The 9,357-nt window shown below is 48.8% G+C and overlaps 1 long non-coding RNA gene across 1 annotated transcript; it reads left to right on the top strand.

The window, feature by feature from the left end:
- The first annotated feature begins 813 nt into the window (after positions 1-813).
- On the top strand, positions 814-1,997 carry LOC144382173 (uncharacterized). Its single transcript, XR_013448614.1, has 2 exons — positions 814-912; positions 1,605-1,997. It is a non-coding gene; the product is annotated as an uncharacterized LOC144382173 (long non-coding RNA).
- The last annotated feature ends 7,360 nt before the right edge of the window (positions 1,998-9,357 follow it).

Raw genomic sequence — 9,357 nt, forward strand, 5'->3', positions numbered from 1 at the left:
CACAGCAGGGGTGGGGGCAGAGGGAGAGAGACTCTCAAGCAGACTCCCCACTGAGTGTGGAGCCCCACACGGGGCTCGATCTCACGACCATGAGATCACAACCTGAGCTGAAATCAAGAGTCAGATGCTTAACCATCTACATAACCCCGGCACCCCTGTATCCTGCCTTTCTCTACTCACTCTGCTGTAGCTACCATGATCTTTTTTCTATGCCTCAAGTACATCAACTTCATATCTAGCTCAGCAGGGCCTCTGCATTTGCTGTGCCTTCTGCATGGAACACTCTTTCCCAGATTTAACCATGGCTGGCTTGGTCTCATCATTTGCACCTCTGTTCCAAGAGTTATCTCCTCCATGAGATCTCTGACCACCACTCCTAAAAAGGCTGCTACTCCCTGCATCCCTCCTCGCCCCCTTACCCTGCTTCGTATTCTTCATAGTTCTCGTCATGCTCTGAAATATTTTTCTGTTTCCTTGTTTAGGTTCTGTCTCTGCCTCTAGAGTATAAACTCCATAAGAGTAGAGGCTTTGTCTGTCTCACCTAGAGCAGTGCCAGTAATACATATTTATTGAATTGTTGAATAAAGGCATAGGGGTTTTAAGAGAATTGAATGAGAAAATAAATTTAGCACATTACCCTGGGCACATAAATAAGCACTCGATTAACGTTAGTGTAATTAAGATCAATATCAATTGTAACGTGTTCCAAAATGTAAGGGGAGATGTATTTTTGCTCAATTGCTTAGATCATGTCTTTTTTCTTTTCTTCTTCTTCTTTTTTTTGCTGTGGGTTCACAGGCCATCTGCTGCTGTCTCTCCCTTGTGTCAGAGTTTAATCATCTTTCCCATATTTTGGCCCAGACATCTCCCCAGATGGAGAAGGATTTGGAGTGTCCTGTCTCATTCTCAGTAGTGAGTTTCTGGCCTTGGGTGGGAGATCTTGCCTTTGTTCCTCCCCTCAACCAACACCCCTGCTGCCTCTCTCTCTGTCTATCCCCCTGTCTACATGCAGCTGGGATGACCCTCCTTTACATTAAATCAGAGTGCGCCCGATCTCCCGTCCTCCCACCTCAAAACAGTTTAGCAGCTCACCTCCAGCCTGGGGATAAAATCCTGCACTCTGTTCTGTGGCCTGCAAATTTCGAAATGGCAGCTTCTCACTGGCAGGATTCTCTTTCTGGGTCCTACCCAGGTTCATTACTGCCCGGAGACCTCTTTACCTGCTGTCCTCTGGTGCCCCGAATGCATCTCCCCTAGATCTTCACGCACTCGTGTCTTCATCAGACAAACATTTCCTGACCACCCCTCTGAGGAGCCTCACGCCCTTTACTTTCTCCCTACCAGGGGCCTGGCACTCCTCTGGGGATTTACATGAACTCATTTAATTCTCACTACAGCTGTGTGAGGTCGAGCCTACTAGTCTTCCCATTTTCCAGATGGAGATACGGAGGAGTGCTCTAGGCTGAGCAGTGCAGAGAAGCTGGGGTCTCGCACTCAGGATGCCACCCAGCTCCTGCTTCTTTTGTTTCTCTGTTGGTGTTTTACTGGATGACTAACATTTGTCTTGTAAAAAATTATTTGTTTGGTTTTTTTTATCTCCTTAGGAGAAATGGAAGCCTCAGGAGAGGTGGGATCTTACATAGCTTGTCCACTGTTGGATTGCCAGCACCTAGAATTAGCACACAGTTCGTGCTTGGAAAATGTTTGTTGGGCGCGTGAGGATCTCTGCGGACAGGTCCTTTCTTCTGTGTGTCCGCAGCACTTGGTGGAGCCCTCTGTTGCTGTGTCTGTCTCTGGTACCAGCGTCCCCCACCTCTGGTACTCCAGACCCTGCGTTCCTCTACCATGTGGCTGCATTGTTTCATGAGGAGACCTCATGGCCCTGCACAGGACCTGGCACACAGAGCGTGCCCAGGAAATGCTTAATGAATCCAGGGCCTCTGGATCCTGCTTTCAGAGGCTGTAAAATAAAAATGTTAACATTCTTGCCAGAAAAATGCAGGTTTGAGGGCAGATGCCCATTTCTCAAAAGATTTCACAGCATCTTCCCACTTTGGAGAGGCACAAACACTGCCTTTGGGTGATTGAGTGACTAATTTTTTCATTATTACCAACAATGGCTAACAGTAGCATCACAGTTTAGAAGTGACAAGGTCCCTGATTTCATCTGAAGCTCATAGCGACCATATTTTAATACAAATTTTACAGTTGGTAGAATGAGGCTCAGAGAGGTACCGTCACTAACACGAGGTCACACAGCCAGTGAGAGGCAAAGCTGGAATTTTATTTCCTCATTCCACAGACACATTGTGGAGCACCTTCCATGTGCCTGGTATAGGCTAGGTGTGGGATGCAGCAGGGAGCAGAGTGGGTGAGGGTCTTGCCCTCAAGGAGGGTACTTTTAAGTGGGGGAAGGTAGACACTGGGCAGGCGTATAGAGATGTGACAAGGAGGTAACGATGCTTCACCAGGGCTCTGTCTTAGAGAATGGTCTGGGTGCCACACTTATAAGGGCAGGGTTCAAGGAGGCCCCTCTGGGGAGGTGACATTTGAGCAGAGACTGGAGGGTAAGAGGGAGTGAGCAGGGAAGAGCCTGGGAGTTGCTTACGTCTGCTTGGATGTGCCCAGTCCTGGGGAGCTCATTCTCTGATGCTACTCTACCCTCTATGGATTTCTTTTTGGTAAACATTTCTGGTTCCTTTGTCTATTTCTTGGTGTCACCTCAAGTGCCACTTGGGCCTCATTTCCCCACGCCTTCCACTTTGTCAGAATTCTAACAAAATGGCCACTTCTGGAATTACTCTTCTTCCCTCCTCTGGGATCTCTGATTCCTGCTTGGTTTCTCCCCTCCTTTTTGGGGACTTCTTAACTTCCTTCTCTACACCCGCCCCTCCCCACATGAACACATTCTTTCTCCTCTAACCTCTCTGGCACCATCCAGGCACCATCATCTTCGTGGAGCCTGCTCAGTGCCAGGGTGAATGAGCTCCTTTTCAGCTGCTGGCTTGGGCATCTTCATTGAGCTTGATTGGCCCACATTCTTTCCAGTGGCTGCATTCTGCCATTCCTTCTTCCTCAGGGTCTCCCCAAAAGCTATTGTCTCTGCTTGGAAGGCATCTCTGTTCCTTGACGAGTTTTCAGCTCTTGGTCAAATGTCATTTCTTTGGGGACACCTTCCTTCCTGCTCCCTGTGCTTCCCCTTCTGAACGCTTGTGGCAATGGTAATTAAATGATTATGTGTGTACCTATTTGATCTGCGTTTCTGTTCCATCACATGGAGCACCCTGAGAGGGTGGGAATAGGGCTTGTATTCCCAGTTGCTAGAACAGTGCTTGACATAAAGTAGGTGCCCAATTAGTATTGGTTGATTAAGTAAGTCAATGGATTAGAGGATCGAAATTGGTCTGCAATCATTCATTCAATGGGTGTCACTAAGGGCCACCCCTTTGCAGCAGGACCCTGTGTATATAATGATTGATAGTGAGATTCTTGTCTTCAAATAGCTCCCAGTCTAGCCGAGTCAGTGACTGCAAAGCAATTTCTAAACTGAAAAAGGGAGAGCCATAGGTGACTGCCGGGCCCTCCATATACATCCCCTCCTGTCGTGTCTAGAAATGAGAGGCACCATTATTCCTGTTTTCTGACCAGCCTCTTGTGCTATTCTGTCCTGGCCTCTCCCTGCCAGATAAGGCAAAGGCATTTTCTAGTAGGAACCTCCAATACCTTCAAAAGGGAAGTAGCATTTTTGAGTGCTTACCATATGCCAGACGATGTGTTCGTGCTTTATATCATTAATCATCTCTTTGATTCTTTCTGAGAGTTCTCTGAGACAGGCATCAACCCTCCCATTAATGTGGGTGGGGAGAAGGCTCAGGCCAATTGGGTCCTTGGTCCAGTGAGTAACAGCTGAGCCAGGATTTGAGAGCAGTTTTGTGGATTCAATATCTTCCATTCCTTACAGGGTGGTGGGGAAGGCCTTTCCTGAGATTTGGAAGGTTCTCTTTCTCACTCTCCTCCTCTGTCTCTTGCCTCTGCTATCTCTAATTTACTCAGACCCTTCCTATCCTGAATATCGGTGGCAGCTCCAGAATTTCCCCATGGGAGGGGCTCAGTGACAGGAATCTGGTGAAAAGGGGAAGCTCTGGGCTTGTCTTGAAGCTGTGTTGCATGGCAGATGCCCCGTTTTCCCTGAGGCCCAGTCAGTGGGGGAAGGCACTCTGGAGCTTTTGAGGGGGCTGCTCCTGAAGACATCTTGGTAAAACTGCTGAGCATCCAGACAGAACAAAATGGGGAGACAGGGAAGGGACGAGAAAGCAAGCATATTCCTTGAAGGCTGCCTACACATGAGGCATTTCATGTATTTTGATTATTCTAGACCGTGAGGCAAAGAGTTGTCAGGATCTGTGGTGTCCTTGAAAACTTGACCATATAATTTGCCATCCATATTGGGGCCCTTTTGGGAGACAAAGGGGTCACTATAAAAAATTATACCAGATGGAGCGCCTGGGTGGCTCAGTTGGTTAAGTGTCTGCCTTTGGCTCAGGTCATGATCCCAGGGTCCTGGGATTGTGCCCCGTTCTGGGCTCCCTGCTCAGTAGGGAGCCTGCTTCTCCCTCACCCTTTATTCCTCCCCCACACCCACCCTCATGTTCTCTGTCTCTCAAATGAATAAATAAAATCTTTTAAAAAACGTGAAAAAAATTATACCAGACAAAAGGTATAAATTGGGATGGTTCCATGCAAACTGGGAGTTTGGTCACCCTAGGCAGGAGGGAAATAAAATTGCCCTCTGTTCTGGTTATCTACTGCTGTGTAACACATCCCTCCAAAATGTGGCAGCTTAAAACAATAATAGTCCTTTTATCATCTCTGTTGGTTTCTGTGGGTCAGGAATTTGGGAAGGGTTGGCTGGTTCTAGCCTGGGGTCTCCCAGGCTATATTAGTTGGATGTGGGTGGAGCTGGAGTAGTTGGGGGCTGACTAGCCCCTTCTCTTTCTCTCTGTCTCTGTTTAGTCTCGGAGTCTCACCATGTGGGGAGTCCACAGAGAGAGCTGGGCTTTCTCACAATGTGGCGGCCTCAGGGCAGTCAGACTACATACATGGGGGCTGAAGATTTCCAGAACAAGTATTCTGGCTAGGAAGCTGAAAGCTGTGTGGCCTTCTACAACCTAGTCTCAGAAGCCCACCCCTTCTGTTGGTTGCCAGCGAGCCACAGGCCTGCCTGTCAATAGGCACAGGTTCTGGAAGAGTCTGTGGAGTGAGAGGTGTTTTCATGACCATTTTAGGAGCTTCAAATCTGCCACGGATGTAAACTGGCCTTTTTCTTTTTTCTTTTTTCTTGTCTTTCCTTTCCTTTCCTTTTCTTTTTGTGAGATTTATTTGTTTTGAGAGAGCGAGCGAGCAAGTGCTCAGTGAGGAGGGGCAGAGGGAGAGGGAGAGTCCCACGCAGGCTTCACACTGAGCGCAGAGCCCAACATGGGGCACGACGATCCCATGACCCTGAGATCACAACCCAAGCCGAAACCAAGAGTCAGACCCTCAACCTACTGTACCACCCAGGCACCCCAAACTGGCCTTTTCTAAAAGTCATCAGTTGGTTGCCAGCAAACGTGTGACTTAAGAGTTTCCGAGGGAATCTGGCTGGGAGGAGGCCTGGCGTGTGGTCATGGTTTATCAAGGGAAAGCTGCTCGGAAGGAATGGAGGAGGGAGTGGAAACACAGAAAGGGAGAGTCACAGAGCCAGGGGCTGGCTTTGTCTGGGGAGCAGGTTCTTGACCACACTGACCAGAGCAGCACCCCCATTTCCTGGGCGAGGCTGTCCCCTCAAGCTGCCTCTGCTGAGAAACGCTTCTTCAGAATAATGCCGTTCCTTGTTCTGTCTCCCTCCTACCCAGCGGCCCTGTGAGACCCTGAATCCTCACAGAGCTTTTACTGCAGGGCGGTAGATGCTGGTCAGGCTAACAAAAGTGTCCTGTCCTGCTGACGGTTGTATTTCTTGTGCTCTCCATTAATAGATGGATCATCTGTTTACACAGCTGCTTCATGACACTGGTTAAAGGGAGTTGTCTCCTACCTTGTGTGCAGATAGACCCCAAACTGTTCTGATGGATTCACCCAGGTCTCCTGGTGGTGATCCATCAGCGTGGCTGGCGACCTGCACCTCCTTGTGTGCCTTCATGAACCTCCACAGGGATTATTGCCCCATTTTCTAGATGAGAAAATAGAGGTGCAGTGAGGAGACGTGTCTCGCCCAAGGTCAGCCAGTTGGGAGAGGTGCAATTGGAATGGTCATCCAGCTGTGCCTGAAACCAAAGCTGGCCCTCAGATACAATCCCCAAATCCAAAAAAGCTCTGAAAACCAAAAGCTTTCTCATGAGGCAAGAGCTTATTGGCCAACCTGATGTGAATTGGAGAGGATGTTATTTATAACCTTTATCTTATTCCATCTAGTATGACTATTTATACATTTTGTTGCATAAAAATTAAAGGGTTTATAGAATACCCTTAATACCCTTAATATGTCCCAGAGCTCACTGGGCATATTCCATAATATACGGCAGACTCTCCATATGCATTTTTGAATGAAAAGAGCTCTAGGTTAATCAAACACATCGAGTCCCAAGGGTTTCAGATGAGGAACTGGGGACGTGCACTGACCCTTCTGTCTCAGTGACGACGCAGAGAGCACTGCCCCGTTTTACAGATGAGAAAGACTGAGGGTGGGGACCATGGTACCCCAGGCCGGCTCCATAGAACCACAGCATTTTATCCTCTGTCGGAGGGGGTGCTGGGAGGAAGGGAAGCCTTTGAGTCACCAGCTCACCCCAGCCTCCGAAGAGCCTTGTTGCCCCAGCAAATTTTTAAAAATAGAAAACCTGGAGGGATTAAAGCCCCAAAGGACGCTTCAAGTCCTCTGGAAGAAAGGGAAGCTTGCTGTATGTTCTGATGGTCTGCATTCAAATTTATTTTTTTATCTCAGCTGGCTGTACACTCACCCATCACAGGATCCGCTCTCAGAATAGAGAGCTACCTGTTGAATCATCCACCCCACTTCCTGCCTCGTGCGGGCATCTCTCCAAGTGCTGAGCCATCCGCTTCTCTGCTGGGGCCTGAGATATATCAGGATTTGCAGCCCTGTTGACAGGAGACAAAATAGACTCCCATTTCCTTTGGAACCATTTAGCTGGTTTTGGGACTGCTTGATTGTTTCAATGGGATGAGCAATAACGAGGCCTCTCCTTGGCTCCCTCTCTCCGCCCCATACTTGCTCTTCTATTGGAAGCTGGGATGTGGGATCCTGGGGACAAAGGCAAACACTGATTTTGGCTCAGTCTGGCTGTTGAGCTAATAGGTGCCCCTCTCCGAACTGCAGGCCCACTTTCTGCAGCACAGATGTTGCTCTCCTTCTCTGTTCCTGCTACCCGCCCTGGCTCCCAGTGGCCTTAGGACTAGAAATTCAGACTGCCTGAATTTGAACCCAGGTTACCACTAGCTGCATGGCCTTGGGCAGGTCATGCAACCATCTGAGTCTCAGCTTCCTCATCTGTAAAGTGGGTGGAATTATAGTAAGTAGGTAGTGAGAATTAAGTCAGATAACAGGTAAAGTGCTTAAAGCAGTGTCTGGTGTGCAATAAACACTTAATCCACGCCAGTTGGATTAGCATGGGCACCGGGAGCCTGTGGGGGCTTTGACAGGGGCAAGATCTTGCAGCGTTTCAAAAGCAATCGTTGGTCACTTATGGGGATCCAGGCCCCGAGCTGGCCACTCAGAGTTCAGAGAGAGAGAACCAGTTATGCTCTCGAGTAGCTCAAAGTCTAGTGGGAAAGCGGGTGTGGCTGATTCAGGGGCTGCAATACCTATAAAGTGCTTAATGAAAGATATTTTGAGTCTACATTTAAAAAGCAGATTTCACATAAACGTCCAGATTTTTGGCTTCTCTTATGATCTAGCAACACCAGCTTGGCTTTCGTGCATGATGATAAGAAGCTGGAGCTGCATAGGTACTGCCGTCCAGGCCGGGGAGCTCTCTACTTTGCCCCACTCTCCAGTCTTCCCTATTGCATCCTACATGCCCATCTTTATGTTCATGTGTACCTGCTGCCTGGCCTTTTGGGAATTTGCAGGTAAATTACAATGCAATGCTGTGAGTGCGCTGGGAGTACAACAAGGGGTAATAATTCAGCCGTGGGCAGCCAGGGAAAGCTTCCCAGGGGAGGACACGGCCCAGCTGCTTCTCTATAATACCTTCGAATGCTGCTGAACACCCTTGTCTTTATAGCTCAAGGATGTGCACAGAGGACACCAAGTCCTGTGAGCTGGCAGGGATCTCTGCCATAAAGCAACCAAGGCTCAGTGGCTTGTGTGATCACACAGCCAGCTGATGGCACACCCAGGCTAGAACCAGGACTGTCCACCAGAAACAGCCGTGGGCCTCGGGAGTCTGCAATTTGTACTCTGGAATCTTGATCCTGTCTCTGCCACTTACCTGCATCATGACCATGGGTAACTCCTTTCATCTCCTTAAGCCTCGGTTTCCTTGCCTGTAGAGTAGGGCTAAGGATTCTGACCCCAAGGGAGTATTCTTGGGGATGAGATAATGAGAAAACAGGGGGACACTCATAAGTTCAAAAGGACTCTAGACTGGTGAGGGGCATCGTGACTGTTGAGAAATAGCCACCTTCTTCCAGCGGATTTGGCACATCTGTTTCACAGACACCTTGAAGGGGACCTGTCCCCGGCCTGCCTTTGGCATACCCACTCCTTTGCATGTGGGAGCATGCACGGCCTTTTTCTGGGCATGGACCCGGGAAGGGAATGTTTTGGGATTCTCTGACCTTGACTGAACAGGACCCTGGGTGCAGAGCCCAAGGGCTCCCCTCTCTCAGGAGGCTCCAAGGTCAAAGGAGATGCTGAGATTGGGATGAGAATGAAGCCAACTTCCCTGGGAAAAAGAGGAGAAACATCAATAATTACTTTGTTTTCTTCAAGACATCTACCATAGCATATCAGGGGCTACCTTTAATTAATTAATTAATTAATTAATTAATTTGAGAGAGAGCAACCATGAGCCGGGGAGAGGGGCAGAGGGAGAGGGAGAGGAAGAGACTCTCAAGCAGACTCCCCGCTGAGCACGGAGCCTGACGCGGGGCTTGATCTCATGACCCTGAGATCATGACCTGAGCAGAAATCAAGAGTTGGACACTTAACTGACTGAGCCACTCAGGTGCCCCTCTTTATTTTTTTATCTTTTATTTTTTTAAGTAGGGTCAGTGCCCAATGTGGGGCTTGGACTCATGACCCTGAGATGGAGAGTCGTGTGCTCTACTGACTGAACCAGCCAGGCACCCCCAGGCATT

This window comes from Halichoerus grypus, chromosome 6 (assembly GCF_964656455.1).
Source record: "Halichoerus grypus chromosome 6, mHalGry1.hap1.1, whole genome shotgun sequence".
Lineage (NCBI taxonomy): Eukaryota > Metazoa > Chordata > Mammalia > Carnivora > Phocidae > Halichoerus > Halichoerus grypus.